Source organism: Rhinoraja longicauda, unplaced genomic scaffold (assembly GCF_053455715.1).
Source record: "Rhinoraja longicauda isolate Sanriku21f unplaced genomic scaffold, sRhiLon1.1 Scf000058, whole genome shotgun sequence".
Classification (NCBI taxonomy): domain Eukaryota; kingdom Metazoa; phylum Chordata; class Chondrichthyes; order Rajiformes; family Arhynchobatidae; genus Rhinoraja; species Rhinoraja longicauda.
Genome location: NW_027601276.1, coordinates 617919 through 634334, shown reverse-complemented (window position 1 = coordinate 634334; position 16416 = coordinate 617919). Strand labels below are relative to the sequence as shown.

The window sequence follows — 16416 nt, the reverse complement described above, 5'->3', positions numbered from 1 at the left end:
GGAGGTGGGGAGGGGGAGGGAGGGGGGGAGGGGAGGGGGGAAGGGGGGAGTGAGGGGGTAGGGGGAGGGAGGGGGGAGGGAGGGGGAGAGGGGAGGGGGGGTAGGGGGGAGGGAGGGGGGAGGGAGGGGGAAGGGGGGAGGGAGGGGGATCTCCCCTTTTCCCAGTACCCCACTTTCCCCGTTGGGCCCGTCCTCGTAGGGATTCCATTGTAACCGGGAGGAGGGGAGGGAGGGAAGGGGGAGGGAGGGAGGAGGGAGGACGGGAAGGGGAGGGCGGAAAGGGGGGGAGGGGGGAAAGGGGGGAGGGGGGAGGGAGAGAGGGGGAGGGTGGAAAGAGCATCCCTCTCCCCATCAGAACTGCCCCCTCCATCGACTCCTTTAAGTCCAGGCTCAAAACCTATTTCTACTCCCTAGCGTTTGAGGCTCATTGAGGAGGCGCTGTGAACTGTTTGCGTGCCACTGTATGTTTCATTTTTTTCCTTAGTACCTAATCGGATGTACAGCACTTTGGTCAACGTGGGTTGTTTTTAAATGTGCTATACAAATAAAATGGACTTGACTTGACAGCTCTTCGCAACAATGTAGCACAGGGGCATTGTGACGTCACACGCTGAATACCGCTGGGGGGGGAAGGGGGGTCAGCTCGAGTTCATCTCACAGGGGCATTGTGACATCACAATCCGCACCGCAGCACCCCCCTTCTGTCAAAACTTCGATAAATCAGGGGGGGCAGCACTTTTAAACCTCTGTAACTTAAAAAATATGCGTCCGAATTAAATAAAAATATCATTTTCCAGCAGCGAACCGCATGCTGATTAAGGCGGTACAAAAATCGTGGCGCTACGGTTCACCGTTTTGCCGGAATTGCCGTATTCAGCCGACATCAGTGTTATATATATATATAACACAAGATCTGAGTTTTAGTAGTATACTAGAACAAGTGTGCCCGTTCAAAGCGGGCCCGTTGGGCCCGTCCCCACACCCCCCATTCTCTCCTCCCCCAGCCCCACTCTTACTCTCCAAGTGTGCCCGTTGGGCCCGTCCTCCTGATCTGTGTATGTCAAGTGAGCACTATACCCTTCTTTTTTTTCCTAAACAGATGTGCAGCACTTTGGTCAACATGGGTTGTTTTTAAATGTGCTATACAAATATAATTGACTTGACTTGACTTGACTTGACTTGCAATAACAAAACAATCAGTGCTTTTCTGGAAACTTTTCGAAACAATGTAGCCGGCACAAGCTGAAAACTAAATCCTTTTCTGGAAACGTTTCGAAACAAATGTAGCCGTCACAAGCCACAAGCTGAAAACTAAATCTGCACCGCAGCGCCCCCTATAATTTAGGGGGGGGGGGGGAAGCGCTTTAAAACCTCTGTAACTTAAAAAACATGCGACCGAATTAAATAAAAAACAAATTTGCAGCAGATAACCGCGTGGTGATTAAGGCGGTGCAAAAATCGTGGCGCTACGGTTCACCGTTTTGACGAAATCAGAGAAACCGCTGTTACGCGCATATATATATATATAACACAAGATCTGAGTTTTAGTATTATATAGATAGATAGATATGTGAGTTTTAAATTCAAACACTAATACAATGTTGCCCTTATTTGCCAAATCTTACTACATTGTGTACAATTATCCACTTCCATTATAATATGTAAACTTGCACACAAATGATTAGGCATTAAGTCTTACACACAAATTATTATCATATATATTTTTAGTCCATATCACCCCACTTCGAGAAGCAGTCTTGCTGTGTAACAGGGTAGTGTAGACCGTTGCTCCACCGCGACGATTTGGCCTCGCACTGCTGGGTCCGTACTCGGCTGCTCCAAGCTGCTAAAGCCGCTGTGCGATCGGGTTTCAGCTGTGGTGCACACCCACTGGTGCTCCCGGCCGCTACCGCATATTGTCGGGACGTGCTGCCACTGCCTGCGGCTGTCCCGACTCTCTGGTCGCCGCGTCGCGCCTTGGTGAGTGTTCAGTCTCTCGGTCTTACCGGTCGCCGCGCCTCTGTGTGTGGCCGATGTCTCCCAGTCGCCGCGCCTCCGTGGGTGGCCGGTCTCTCCGGTCGCCGCGCTTCCGTGTGTGTCTAGTTGCTCTGCCTTCCGAACTTGGGCCTGCACAGGGTTGGGGCACGACGTGGGCCTTCACTCACCACCCTCAGCTGCCTGCATTGTCCCGTCGGTAGCTCGGCGCTGACTTCTTATCAAATACTTACATGTAAAGTGGCCCTGTCGAGCTGCATCCCAGGCATTCTTTACCGAGCTGGAAAGTGTTCATTTTTTTCTATGGCTTTCTTTGTTTTGTCTACTTATTTTGTTTGTTTTTTTTCTTTACCTTTCTAGGGCTAAATCACACCAAACCGCTGCCACCATGTTGTACTTCGTGTTATACCGTTGTTATGACTCTGGAATGACCACGTACACGTATTTAGGGGTTTGAAAGCTGAGCATAAATCCAGGCTCAGTTTATTTCACGGCCACCTGGAACCAGATTGCCCGCCAATATTACGTCATTCTCATATAGACATGTTGCTACGCGGGCAAACAAAATAGTGCTTGTGATATAACAAAAGAGTCCTTGCAATATCACAACAACCCCCCCCCCCACCACTCAACTGCTGCTCACCTACAGGCCAGTGGTTCATTGTGTGTTTGCTCTGTGCCCTGAGCCAGTGAATGGCTGCTTGATGTGGTTGAGACGGAGCTGGAAGAGAGAAACATCACAATGTAAACGTGAGGTTTCCGTGTTGACAAATGTTTTGTCCAATTCCTCATAAATCCAAGTAAGTATTTCCTTTTTTGGATCCGGCGAAAGAAGGAAAAATCAACAGTGCCATGCAGTCTGTCACGCACAAAATCTTCACCCCCCATGTCGAGAATCACTGAACATTTATGGCAAGACTAAGGTCATTCTGCCAACCATGTCCTTGCCACTAGGGAAAACACTACTCAGACTAATGCCACATTCTTACCCTTGACAATACTCCAAGCAGGTCATGGATCTAGACAAACGCGCTCAATTGTTTTGTGAATTGGCTGGGAGTTTCTGGCTCCACAACCCCTTCAACTGGGAAATTGTAGATTCCCTCCCACCTTCTAGATGAAAAACCGCATCTCCCCCCAATCTTTTCCAACAATTATTTTAAATCTACTTCTTGTTTGTAACACCTCTGCTGAGGGGAAAAAGATCTTTCACATTTAACCTCCTCATAATTTACCTCATCTCAATTCATTCAATCCTCAGTCTGCCCAGTTCCAAAGAGAACATTTACAGTTTATCACATTTTTCCTTACAGCTTAGGTTTTTCATTTCTGGAAACATCCTAATGGATCTTACTTTTTACTTATTTGTCCTCTTCCTTATAAGGTCATAAGAAATAGGAGTAGAATTTGGGTCATTCAGCTTATCGGGTCTACTCTGCCATTCAATCATGGCTGTTAGAAAAAATCTTTTATCATTAGCTTTAACTGTTTTCAACAATATATTAATTAAATGTTTTAGCAAAGGTAACTCTTGATCCTTAACTAATAGCTTCGCTTCCCATTTATAGATAAATTCTTCTGGGCATAGTTATTTTATTTTATCCATTTCAATTTTAACCCATGCTGTTTTTCCACCCTCTTGATAAAAGGATGAAATAAAACTCATTTGTGCTGCCAGATAGTAATTTTTAAAATTTGGTAATTGCAGTCCACCTAATTCAAATTTCCATGTTAATTTTTCCATAGACACTCTTGGCATTTTACCTTTCCAAAGAAAATTTCTCACAATTTTATTCAATTCTTGAAAAAAATTATTTGGTAAAGGTATAGGCAGTGTTTGAAATAAATACTGTAACCTCGGAAAAATATTCATCTTAATACAGTTCACTCTCCCTAGCAATGTAATTGGAAGATTCATCCATTTCTTCAAGTCCTCCTCAATTTTTTTAATTAGTGGTTTATAATTTAGTTTATACAGATTATTTAACTTATTATCTACTTTAACCCCTAAGTACTTCATGCCTTCTTTTTGCCATTTAAACTGACTTTCTCTTTTACATTGATCATAATTACCTTCAGAAAGAGGCATTATTTCAGTTTTATCTTTATTAATTTTATATCCTGATACTTTCCCATATTCTTCCAGTCTGAAATATAATTTTCTTAAGGATTCCAATGGTCTAGTAAGACAAAGTAAAACATCATCTGCAAATAAAGTAATTTTGTGATTTTCCTGATTCACTTTAAATCCTTCAATGTCTAAATCTGATCTTATTAGCTCTGCCAGAGGTTCAATGGCCAATACAAATAAAGCCGGTGACAAGGGACACCCTGTCTACTAGATCTTTCCAAATTAAATGATTGAGAAGATTGGCCATTTGTCACCACTTTGGCTTTAGGTTGTTTATAAAGAGCTTTTACCCAGTTAATGAAACCATTTCCTAATCCGTACTTCTCTAATACTTTAAATAAAAAATCCCATTCTAACCTGTCAAATGCCTTTTCAGCATCTAAAGCAACTGCTACGCTCAATTCCTTTCTTTTCTGTGCTAAATGTAAAATACTTATAAATCTTGCTACATTATCAGATATTTTCCTTTTTTTGACAAATCCAGTTTGGTCCTCTTTAACCAGCTTCGGTAAATATTCTGCCAATCTCCTTGCCAAAGGTTTAGCAACTATTTTATAATCTGCATTCAACAATGATATTGGTCTATAAGAAGATGCATTTAAAGGGTCTTTCCCTTTTTTTAAAATTACGGTTATAATTGCCAGTGAGAAGGATTCTGGTAATGTAGAAGTTTTTTCCGCTTGATGTATCACTTCCATAAATACTGGTAACAACAAATCTTTAATTTTTTTATAGAACTCAGGCAGGAAACCATCTTCCCCTGGAGATTTATTACTTGGTAAAGAATATAATATTTCCTCCACCTCTCTCAAAGTAAAGGAGGCATTTAGTCCCATCTGCTCCTCATTAGAGATTGTTGGTAATTGTATCTTGGATAAAAAATTATTTATCTTAATTTCATCCTTTTCAGATTCAGAATGGTACAGATTAGTGTAGAATTGCTTAAATACCTCATTGATTTCTCTAGGTTTATAAGTAATAATGTTTTGATCTGTTCTAATTGAATTTATTGTTCTTGATATTTGTTCTTCTTTCAGTTGCCATGCCAATACCTTGTGCGCTCTTTCTCCTAATTCATAATATCTTTGGTTAGTTCGTAATATTAGTTTTTCTGTTCTGTAAGTATGTAAAGTATTATATTGAAATTTTTTATTTGCAAGTTGTGTTTTTTTCGTATCTGAAGAAGTTTTCTGTAAGTCTTTTTCTAATACGGTGATTTCTTTTTCTAATCTTTCAGATTCCTTCCTATAGTCTTTCTTTATCTTAGATGAGTAGCTTATAATTTGGCCTCTCAAATAAGCCTTCATTGCATCCCAAACAATAAATTTATCATCAACTGAATTTAAATTTGTTTCCAAAAATAATTCAATTTGTCCTCGAATAAAATCACAAAAGTCTTGCCTTTTCAATAGTAAAGAGTTGAGTCTCCATCTATAGACTGACTGCTCTTTATCTGGCATCGTAATTTTCATTAATAATGGTGAGTGATCCGATAACAATCTAGCCTTGTAATCTATTTGTATTATTCTACCCCTTAATTGAGCTGAAATCAAAAATAGATCTATTCTAGAATATGTATCATGTCTATTGGAATAGAAGGAGTAGTCTCTTTCCCTGGGATGGCTTTTCCTCCAAACATCTATTAAATTTAAATTTTCCATTAAATTCAAGGTTGTCTTCGCTGCTCTTGTCCTTGTCGTTGTCCTTGGTGATCTATCCATTACTGGATCTAAACAAAAATTGAAATCTCCCCCTATCAATATATTTTCATGTGCTTCCGCCAGATTTAAAAAGGTACACTGCACAAACTTCTCATCATCTATATTTGGTGCATATATATTCATTAAGGTCCACAATTCTGAGAAAATTTGACAATGTACCATTACAAATCTACCTACTGGGTCACTTACAATATTTTGTATCTTAATTGGTAGCGTTTTCCTAAATAGGATAGCAACCCCTCTTGCTTTTGAGTTAAAAGAAGATGCGACCATACTTCCTACCCAATCTCTCTTTAACTTTTGATGCTCTTTTTCCGTTAGATGTGTTTCTTGCAAGAAAGCTATATCTACTTCCAATTTTTTCATCTGTGTTAAAATTCTCTTCCTTTTTATCGGTCCATTTAACCCATTCACATTATAGGTTAAAAAATTTAATGTGTTATCCATTCATTCCTTTTTTGCCGATTTTTACACACTTGTATCTTAGCCCAGTCAATACCGCAGCAAGATTTTGCTCCTTCCCTCCTATTTTATCTTTGTGCATTTAATGATGTTGGAAAGTCTTAGATGCCCACTCTCTCAGATGTTCCTCCCTTTCCCTCAGGCAGCTTCTTCTATGTCCCTCCTCTCGCCCCTCAAACACTTCTTGCACTCAGATCCTCCCCATCTCTTCTCCTTAAGCCCCTCTTCACTCAGATACTGCGCGTCAGTCCTCTTTACTCTCCCACTCAAAGCCTCCTTCCCCTCTCAACCCAGTCCCATCCTGCCCCTCAGTCCCTCCTCTATTCCGCTCCATTCAGACTCTCTCCTCACTTTCCTTCGGAACCTCCTGACCGATATCCCTCCCAACTCAGTCCCTCCTCCCCTCGGTCCCTCACAGCTCAGTCCCTCCTCCCCCCGGTCCCTCACAACTCAGCCCCTCCTCCCCTCGGTCCCTCACAACTCAGCCCCTCCTCCCCTCGGTCCCTCACAACTCAGCCCCTCCTCCCCTCGGTCCCTCACAACTCAGCCCCTCCTCCCCCCGGTCCCTCACAACTCAGTCCCTCCTCCCCCCGGTCCCTCACAACTCAGCCCCTCCTCCCCCCGGTCCCTCACAACTCAGCCCCTCCTCCCCTCGGTCCCTCACAACTCAGTCCCTCCTCCCCTCGGTCCCTCACAACTCAGCCCCTCCCTCTCTCCGGCGACCGGACGCCGCCAACCGCCCGCGCACGCGCTCTCTCTCCCGGGCGCGGTGACGGTTGCAAAAGTAGCGCACGCGCAGAGCGGCCCCGCGGCCGGCTGGAGACAGTGCGCCTGCGCACCGCGGCCCCCAACCGTTGCAGCGCGAGGGCAACGATCCCGGCTCCGCGCGCGGGCGGTTGGGGGCGTCCGATCGCTGGGCGGGGGGTGGAGGAGAGAGGAGGGAGGGAGGGACTGAGCTGTGAGGGACCGGGGGAGGAGGGACTGAGTTGTGAGGGACCGAGGGGAGGAGGGACTGAGTTGTGAGGGACCGGGGGAGGAGGGACTGAGTTGTGAGGGACCGAGGGGAGGAGGGACTGAGTTGTGAGGGACCGGGGGAGGAGGGACTGAGTTGTGAGGGACCGGGGGAGGAGGGACTGAGTTGTGAGGGACCGGGGGAGGAGGGACTGAGTTGTGAGGGACCGGGGGAGGAGGGACTGAGTTGTGAGGGACCGAGGGGAGGAGGGACTGAGTTGTGAGGGACCGAGGGGAGGAGGGACTGAGTTGTGAGGGACCGGGGGAGGAGGGACTGAGTTGTGAGGGACCGAGGGGAGGAGGGACTGAGTTGTGAGGGACCGGGGGAGGAGGGACTGAGTTGTGAGGGACCGGGGGAGGAGGGACTGAGTTGTGAGGGACCGGGGGAGGAGGGACTGAGTTGTGAGGGACCGAGGGGAGGAGGGACTGAGTTGTGAGGGACCGGGGGAGGAGGGACTGAGTTGAGTTCTGAGGGGAAGTGAGGAGAGTAAATGGAGAGGAAAGGAGGAGGGGCGGGGTAGACTGAGGGGAAGGAATGAGGCTTTGATGGGGAGAGGGGAGGGTCTCAGCCTGAGGGGGAGAGAGAGGGAGGGACTGTGTTGTGAGGGATTTAGAGGAGGCAGGTCAGACCTGTGAGAGGCTGAGGAGAAGTGGGTCTCAGTCGTGAGAAACCGAGGGGAGGAAGATCCGAGTTGTGAGGAGGGTCTCAGTTGTGAGGGGGGTCTGAGTTGTGAGGGGGGTCTGAGTTGTGAGGGGGTCTGAGTTGTGAGGAGGGTCTGAGTTGTGAGGAGGGTCTGAGTTGTGAGGAGGGTCTGAGTTGTGAGGAGGGTCTCAGTTGTGAGGGTCTGAGTTGTGAGGGGGGGTCTGAGTTGTGAGGGGGTCTGAGTTGTGAGGAGGGTCTGAGTTGTGAGGGGGGGTCTGAGTTGTGAGGGGGGGTCTGAGTTGTGAGGGGGTCTGAGTTGTGAGGGGGGTCTCAGTTGTGAGGGGGTCTGAGTTGTGAGGGGGGGTCTGAGTTGTGAGGGGGTCTGAGTTGTGAGGAGGGTCTGAGTTGTGAGGGGGTCTGAGTTGTGAGGAGGGTCTGAGTTGTGAGGGGGGGTCTGAGTTGTGAGGAGGGTCTGAGTTGTGAGGGGGGGTCTGAGTTGTGAGGAGGGTCTGAGTTGTGAGGAGGGTCTGAGTTGTGAGGGGGGGTCTGAGTTGTGAGGGGGTCTGAGTTGTGACGGGGGTCTGAGTTGAGAGGAGGGTCTGAGTTGTGAGGGCCCGCTGGAAGAGGTTCTAAGTCGTGAGGCAAGGAGGGTCTGAATTGTGAGGGATGAATGAGAAGTGGGTCCGTGTGGGAGGGAGGAGGGTCTGAGTTGAGAAGTTCTGAAGGGAAGTGAATAGAGTAAATGGAGAGGAGTGGAGAAGGGAAGAGTGAGGGGAAGGAAGGGGGCTATGAGGGTAGATAGAAGGTCTGTAGGACAGATTTTCAGTGATGATGGCCTAAGGTAAAGGAAATGAGGATCTGAGTGAGAGAAGATTCCGAGTTTTGAGGAGGGTCCGAGATTTGAGGAGGGTACGTGTTTTGAGGAGGGTCCGAGGTGTGAGGTGGGATTGAGCTGTGAGGATGGACTGAGCTGTGAGGATGGACTGAGCTGTGAGGTGGGATTCTGTGAAGATGGACTGAGTTGTGATGATGGCCTGCACTGTGAGAATGGACTGAGCTGTGAAGATGGGATGAGCTGTGAGGTGGGACTGAGCTGTGAGGTGGGACTGAGCTGTGAGGTGGGACAGCTGTGAGGATGGACTGAGTTGTGAGAAAGGTTAGACTTGTGAGGGACCGAGGGGAGGGGGGTCGAAGTTGTGAGGGATTGATGGGAGGAGCGTCTGAGTTGAGATGTTCTTAGGGGAAACAAGGAGCATTCGAATAGGGAGGAGGAGGGGCTGAGAGGCGGGAAGGTATCTGAATGGAAGGAAGAAGGATATGAGGAGGCGAGTGGAGTGCTAACTTTGAGTGAGGAGAGCTGAAGGGGGGGGGGAGATTTAAATTTAGGTGCGAGGGTGGTCTGTGATGCTAGGAGGGATGGGAAAGGAGCTGGGGGGGAAGGGAGGAATATCTGGGTGGAGGGGGTGGGGGGGTGGAATCTAAGATTTGCCTTCATTCTGGGAAAGGACAGAAAGTGCTGAATTGAGCTGAGGTATTTAACGGACTGACATGGACAGGAAACCAGAAATGGATCCACGTCAGAACAGTGGGAGACTGTTAAAGAGGAGGTTCAGGGTAAACAATGTTTCCGAGAAGAAACAGGAGTCGCTTTATTGGTAACAAGGTGTCGAGAGGATGAGAGAACCCAAAGAGAATACAGCATTTTGTGCCGGACACTGAGGACTCAGCGGTGCGGAAAGCCTAAAGGAATGTAAAACATATTTGAGTGAAATTAGAGGGAAGCCCCCCACAGAAAAGCATTCCCTGCTCACTGGCCCTCCCACAGAACAGCATTCCCTGCTCACTGCCCCTCCCACAGAAAAGCATTCCCTGCTCCCTGCCCCTCCCACAAAGAAGCGTTGCCTGCTCATTGCTCCGCCCACAGAGCAGCATTCCATGCTCACTGCTCTTCCCACAGAACAGCATTCCCTGCCCCTTTGTCCCGCCCCCCTGACATCAGTCTGAAGAAGGGTCTCGACCCGAAACGTCACCCATTCCTTCTCTCCCGAGATGCTGCCTGACCTGCTGAGTTACTCCAGCATTTTGTGAATAAAAAAATCCCCTGCTCACTGCTCCTCCCAGAGCAGCATTCCCGCCTCATTGCCCCTCCCACAGAGCAGCATTCACTGCTCATAGCCCTTCCCACGGTCCCACCTGTGGAACAGCGCTCCCTCCACACTGCCCCTCCCATGAAGTGGTGCTTTCTCTTCCTTACAGGTGACGGCATCAATGTTGAGGTCACGGGGCCCCATTGCTGAGTTGACGTGCACCCCGCTCCTGCCTGCAGTTGCTGTGATGACATTACAGAAGCAAGGTGTGCAGGCACTCGTCCCTGCTGTTGATACTGGGCCTGCTGGCCCTTCTGTTGGTTGCCCCGTTTCCGGAGGCAGGACGGGGACGAGGCCAATTACTCAGGCTCGGCCCCCTGCTCCCTGGTTTCCTGTCTCACAACCCGTTCAGCCTGCGCTACCCAGCGATGTCCGAAGCAAAGGAAGGCACAGTTTACTGGCAGTATCTTGGCCTCGCCAATCTCATGCCGAACCCCACACCTTCGCTGTATTCCGAGGCTTGTGGCCCGATGGGTAAACTGGGCAGCCACCACACCCGACAGGGTGGCTCCTTGACTTCATCCCAGGCCCGGACATCTGATTCGGGCATGTACATCTGCAAATCGGGTTTATCCACGCTGTCTGGGTGAGAAAGACGCATCGCTGATTCACGTCTCCCACCGGGAGTTGGGCTCGTCTACGCTGGTGAACAAAAGCCTGAGGTTTTCCCCGGGCTTAATGCTGGGCTCAGGGCGCATCATCCAGCTGCACATCCGCTGGGGAACCTGGCAGGACTGCGACGGGTGCGGGGCGGTGGGAAAAGGGAAAAGGGTGGGCTTCTGTTGCGCCACGTTGCGCGGAGAGGACGAAGAGGATGAGCAGGAGGTGGAAGGAGAAACCTTGCCCTGCAGCCTGATGAAACAGTACTTGGGACAGCCCTTGCCCCGACGCGGCGCTGAGCTTAAGTTTGAGATCTGCCGGCGGGCGTTCGGGATGGAAGGGGCGTTGGAGAGGACGGGCACCGTGGAGATGGCCGAGGATTGGTGATTGGTGGTGGAGACTGCTTTGGACTGGCTGGTGCCTCATTCGCTGTTGCTGGAGTTGGTTCTGCTGAATGTACACGACCATGCCCGTTTGACCTACCCAGGCGCTTGGTGTAGTTCTGGCAACACGACCCTACCTTAATAGGTGACGCTTCGGGTCAAGATCCTTCTTCAGATTTCCTTTTCTATTCCTTTCTTCTAGACATGCGATCGGACCCACGGTAGCGTTATGCCTGGTTGCAGTGGAAAAACACCTGCAATGGCAACACTGAATTCGCTACGCACACAGTAAGCCGCATTGGAAGACCTACACTCCACCTGAGGGACCGAGCTGTGGTAGAACTGACGTATATTTCAAACATTGCATCAGATGCAGCGGGGAGCATTTAAGATTCCAAATTTGGAATGGGAATGGTAGAAGCTCTCTTTAAAAATTCCCGAGGTGGACATAGAAAATAGGTGCAGGAGTAGGCCATTCGGCCCTTCGAGCCTGCACCGCCATTCAATATGATCACGGCTGATCATCTAGCTCAGTAACCTGTACCTTCCTTCTCTCCATACCCCCTGATCCCTTTAGCCACAAGGGCCACATCTAACTCCCTCTTAAATATAGCCAATGAACTGGCCTCAACTACCTTCTGTGGCAGAGAATTCCACAGACTCACCACTCTCTGTGTGAAGAAATGTTTTCTCATCTCGGTCCTAAAAGACTTCCCCCTTATCCTTAAGCTGTGACCCCTGGTTCTGGACTTCCCCAACATCAGGAACAATCTTCCCACATCTAGCCTCTCCAACCCCTTAAGAATTTTATATGTTTCAATAGGATCCCCCCCTCAGTCTTCTAAATTCCAGCGAGTACAAGCCTAGTCTATCCAGTCTTTCTTCATATGAAAGTCCTGCCATCCCAGGGATCAATCTGGTGAACCTTCTCTGTACTCCCTCTAAGGCTAGAATTTCTTTCCTCAGATTAGGAGACCAAAACTGTACACAATACTCCAGGTGCGGTCTCACCAAGGCCCTGTACAACTGCAGCAGAACCTCCCTGCTCCTATACTCAAAACCTCTTGCTCTGAATGCCCACACTCCAAAGACGTACAGGTATGTAGGTTAATTGGCTGGGTAAATGTAAAAATTGTCCCTAGTGGGTGTAGGATAGTGTTAATGTACGGGGATCACTGGGCGGCACGGACTTGGAGGGCCGAAAAGGCCTGTTTCCGGCTGTAGATATATGATATGATATGATATGATACCATTCGCTTTCTTCACTGCCTGCTGCACCTGCACGCTTGCTTTCATTGACTGGTGCACCATGACACCCAGGACACGTTGCATCTCCCCTTTTCTTAATTGGCCACCATTCAGGTAATACTCTGCTTTCCTGTTCTTGCCGCCAAAGTGGATAACCTCACATTTATCCACATTATATTGCATCTGCCTTGCATTCGCCCACTCTACTAATCTACCCAAGTCACTCTGCAGCCTCCTAGCATCCTCCTCGCAGCTAACACTGCCACCCAGCTTCGTGTCATCCGCAAACTTAGAGATGTTGCATTCAATTCCCTCGTCCAAATCATTAATATATATTGTAAATAACTGGGGTCCCAGCACTGAGCCTTGCGGTACCCCACTAGTCACTGCCTGCCATTCCGAAAAGGACCCGTTTATTCCTACTCTTTGCTTCCTGTCCGCCAACCAATTCTCTATCCACCTCAACACTGAACCCCCAATACCGTGTGCTTTAAGTTTGTACACCAATCTCCTATGTGGGACCTTGTCGAAGGCCTTCTGAAAGTCCAGATATAACACATCGACTGGTTCTCCCTTATCCACTCTACTAGTTACATCCTCGAAAAATTCTATAAGATTCGTCAGGCATGATTTGCCTTTCATAAATCCATGCTGACTTTGTCCGATGATCTCACCACTTTCCAAATGTGATGCTATCACATCTTTAATAACTGACTCTAGCATTTTCCGCACTACCGATGTTAGGCTAACTGGTCTATAATTCCCCGTTTTCTCTCTCCCTCCCTTTTTAAAAAGTGGGGTTACATTAGCTACCTTCCAATCCTCAGAAACTACTCCAGAATCTAAAGAGTTTTGAAAAATTACCACTAATGCATCCACTATTTCTGAGGCTACTTCCTTAAGCACTCTGGGATGCAGCCTATCTGGCCCTGGGGATTTATCAGCCTTTAACCCATTTAATTTACCTAACACCACTTCCCGACTAACCTGGATTACCCTCAGTTCCTCCATCTCGTTAGACCCCCGGTCCCCTGCTATTTCCGGCAGATTGTTTATGTCTTCCTTAGTGAAGACAGAACCAAAGTAGTTGTTCAATTGTTCTGCCATCTCCTTGTTCCCTATGATCAATTCACATGTTTCCGACTGCAAGGGACCTACATTTGTCTTAACTAATCTTTTTCTCTTCACATATCTATAAAAGCTTTTGCAGTCAGTTTTTATGTTCCTTGCCAGTTTTCTCTCATAATCTATTTTCCCTTTCCTAATTAAGCCCTTTGTCCTCCTCTGCTGGACTCTGAATTTCTCCCAGTCCTCTGGTATGATACTTTTTCTGGCTAATTTATATGCTTCATCTTTTGTTTTAATACTATCCTTGATTTCCCTTGTTAGCCACGGATGCACCACCTTTCCTGGTTTGTTCTTTTGCCAAACTGGGATGAACAATTGTTGTAGTTCATCCATGCAACATTTAAATGCCTTCCATTGCATGTCCACCGTCAACCCTTTAAGTATAAATTGCCAGTCTATCTTGAACAATTCACGTCTCATACCCTCAAAGTTACCTTTCTTTAAGTTCAGAACACTTGTTTCTGAATTGACTTTGTCACTCTCCATCTTTGTACACTATTAATGCTGCGAGACTGCATTAAATGTAAATTGAGCTGAAATGCATTGGCACACAAACTGATTCATTTGCATTGGATGAACTACGGTTAGCTGCATTGTAGGAAGAGAGCAAGGTATGAGACAGCTTTTCTGGACTGGTGGCGACAGGACTACCACTCTGGTGAGTCGCATTGAAGGCAAACTGGTTTAGATTCAGAGTCATGCAGCACGGAAACATGCTCTTGGGCTCAACTCAGCCATGCCAGTCAAGATGCCCCATCTCCCTTCATTCTTTTTGCCCATGTTTGGCCCATATCCCTTCAACCCTTTCCGATCCGTGTACCTGACCAAGTGTCTTTTAAATGTTGTTATTGTACCAGACACAACTACCTCTTTTAGCAGCTTGTTCTCTGAATGAAAAACTTGCTCGTCAGATTCCGATCAAACCTGGTTTCTCTCACTTTAATCTATGGGCTCTGGTTTTTTTATTACCCTACTCTGGGTTAAAGGACTGGGCTTTCACCTTATCATAAGTGTATACAGCTCTGTGAGATCCTCCCTTCTCCGCTTCAAGGAATAAAGTCTTTGCCAACCCAACCTCTCTAGCCCTGGCTACATCCTTAGACATATTCTCTATCTTTCCAGATTAATGACGTCCTTCCTAGGGCAGGGTGATTAAGATTGAAAAGTGTACTCCAAAAGTGGCCTCAACAACTGTAACAGTGTCCCATCTTCGGTACTCAATACACTGACTGGTGAAGGTCAATGTACCAAAGGCATTCTTTACCATCCTCTTTACAAAGCTTTTCAGTGTACCTCGGTACACGTGACCATAAAACTAAACTGAAACCAAACTCATTTCGGGTGATCACAGCCGGGATTTAGGGAGGATCCCCTCCCATTTACAGTCTATTGTTTTAGAACCAGATGGGGCAAAGCTCTGGCCGGGACCGGGTAGAATTGTGAAATTTGTCCCATTATTGAGACATTGTCCACTTCTTTGCACTTTCCAGGAGATGGAGTGTTGGTGGCGGGAAACGGCTCTCTCGCTCAGACGCCGCGGGATGGACGCCGGGTTGGGTTGGAGCGCGTTGGGGAGGTCCTCTACTCTCCCAATTGGCCGGCGCCCGGCTGGCGTGGGGTGGGACCTTAGTAACTTGTTACCCTAACTGGCCGTGTCAGATCCTCTTTCTCACCAAAAAGCCAACCTCCTTTATCCATCCCAACAGACCGACCAGTCCCCGTGGCGTGGCTTCGGTCTTCTGTAACACCACGGAGACTAACACCAAGGCGGTAGTTCTCGTTGGAACGGGAGAGGAATCTCTGAAGGAGAACGCGCTGTTCTATCTCCCGGCCGGTTACATGTTATCCTGGCCGCATCTAGTCATCAGGTCCGCCACCGTTCGGGCCTCAGGCGTCTATCTCTGCAGGTCGGGAAACAGGACTCTCGCTTACCACGAGGCGACATGCAAGATGCGGACAAGATCCATATCTCGGACAAATCCATCGGCGTCTCCTCGCTTCCCAGTTGCTTCTTAGAAGTCGGAGACCAGCACTTGGAGTATTCACGGTCTGGAACACTTGGGAGGACTGCGGCCGGTTCGGAGAGAAAGACGTTTGGGATTCTGTTACGCTAGTCCAGTCCTGGGCGACCAGAAACCCATGGCATCTGGTCTTTGGCGAAGCGGCAGTAACTTCCAGGACGGCCTCCCGAGATGGGATTGGAACCGTGCATCGTTCCCCACGTGACCGAATCCCCTTTGCAACTGTCCGGTGTTCCTCCTGATCGATACTCACTTGTTCAACGTCAACGGAACGGTAGCTTTAAGTGTCCCGGCGCCTCAGTCTGCACTCCGGTGACCTGGCGGAGAAATTCCAACGAGGTTTCGCGGGCATATCTCTCCCGACGACGAGGGAGCACTCAAACGTTGGACGATGTGACACTATAAGAGGCGTCCAGAAAGCAGATGAGAGGGTGTACGAATCGGAGGAACTGGCCGGTGCCTTCCACCTGAGGGTGCTGGAACATAACGGAACAATGGCGGCGGCGGGCGGAAAGCAGGGCGCGCTTGGTTTGGTACATCTTGGCTGCCATTGCCTTCGTGTCTGTTTTGCTAATTTTCCTGTATTTTCTATTGCCTACTGCGCCCAGGTGCGGCGCCACCAGGCCGTGCACTGGTAACGTCCACACGTTACAAATACACCTTCATATGCACTAATATCCCAGCAGGCCAATCAGCCCATTCAGATTATGCAAGTTCTGTTTGCCATCCCATTCCTTTCCCCTTTATTCTTTTTCCAAACATCCCCCCATTACATAAATTCATATGTCAGCATAATTAGGCCATTGGGCCCATCAAGTCTACTCCGCCATGCAATCATGGCTGATCTATCTTCCTTCTCAACCGCATTCTCCTGTTTTCTCTCCGTAACCCCTGACACCTGTACTTGTCAACTAATTAAGCCCTTC

At 48.1% G+C, this 16416-nt stretch overlaps 2 pseudogenes; both read left to right on the top strand.

Annotated features, from left to right (window-relative positions):
• The first annotated feature begins 9511 nt into the window (after positions 1-9511).
• Positions 9512-11235, top strand: LOC144612528 (uncharacterized; annotated as a pseudogene).
• Positions 11236-15010: 3775 nt separating this feature from the next.
• On the top strand, positions 15011-16128 carry LOC144612535 (protein FAM187B-like; annotated as a pseudogene).
• Positions 16129-16416: the final 288 nt, after the last annotated feature.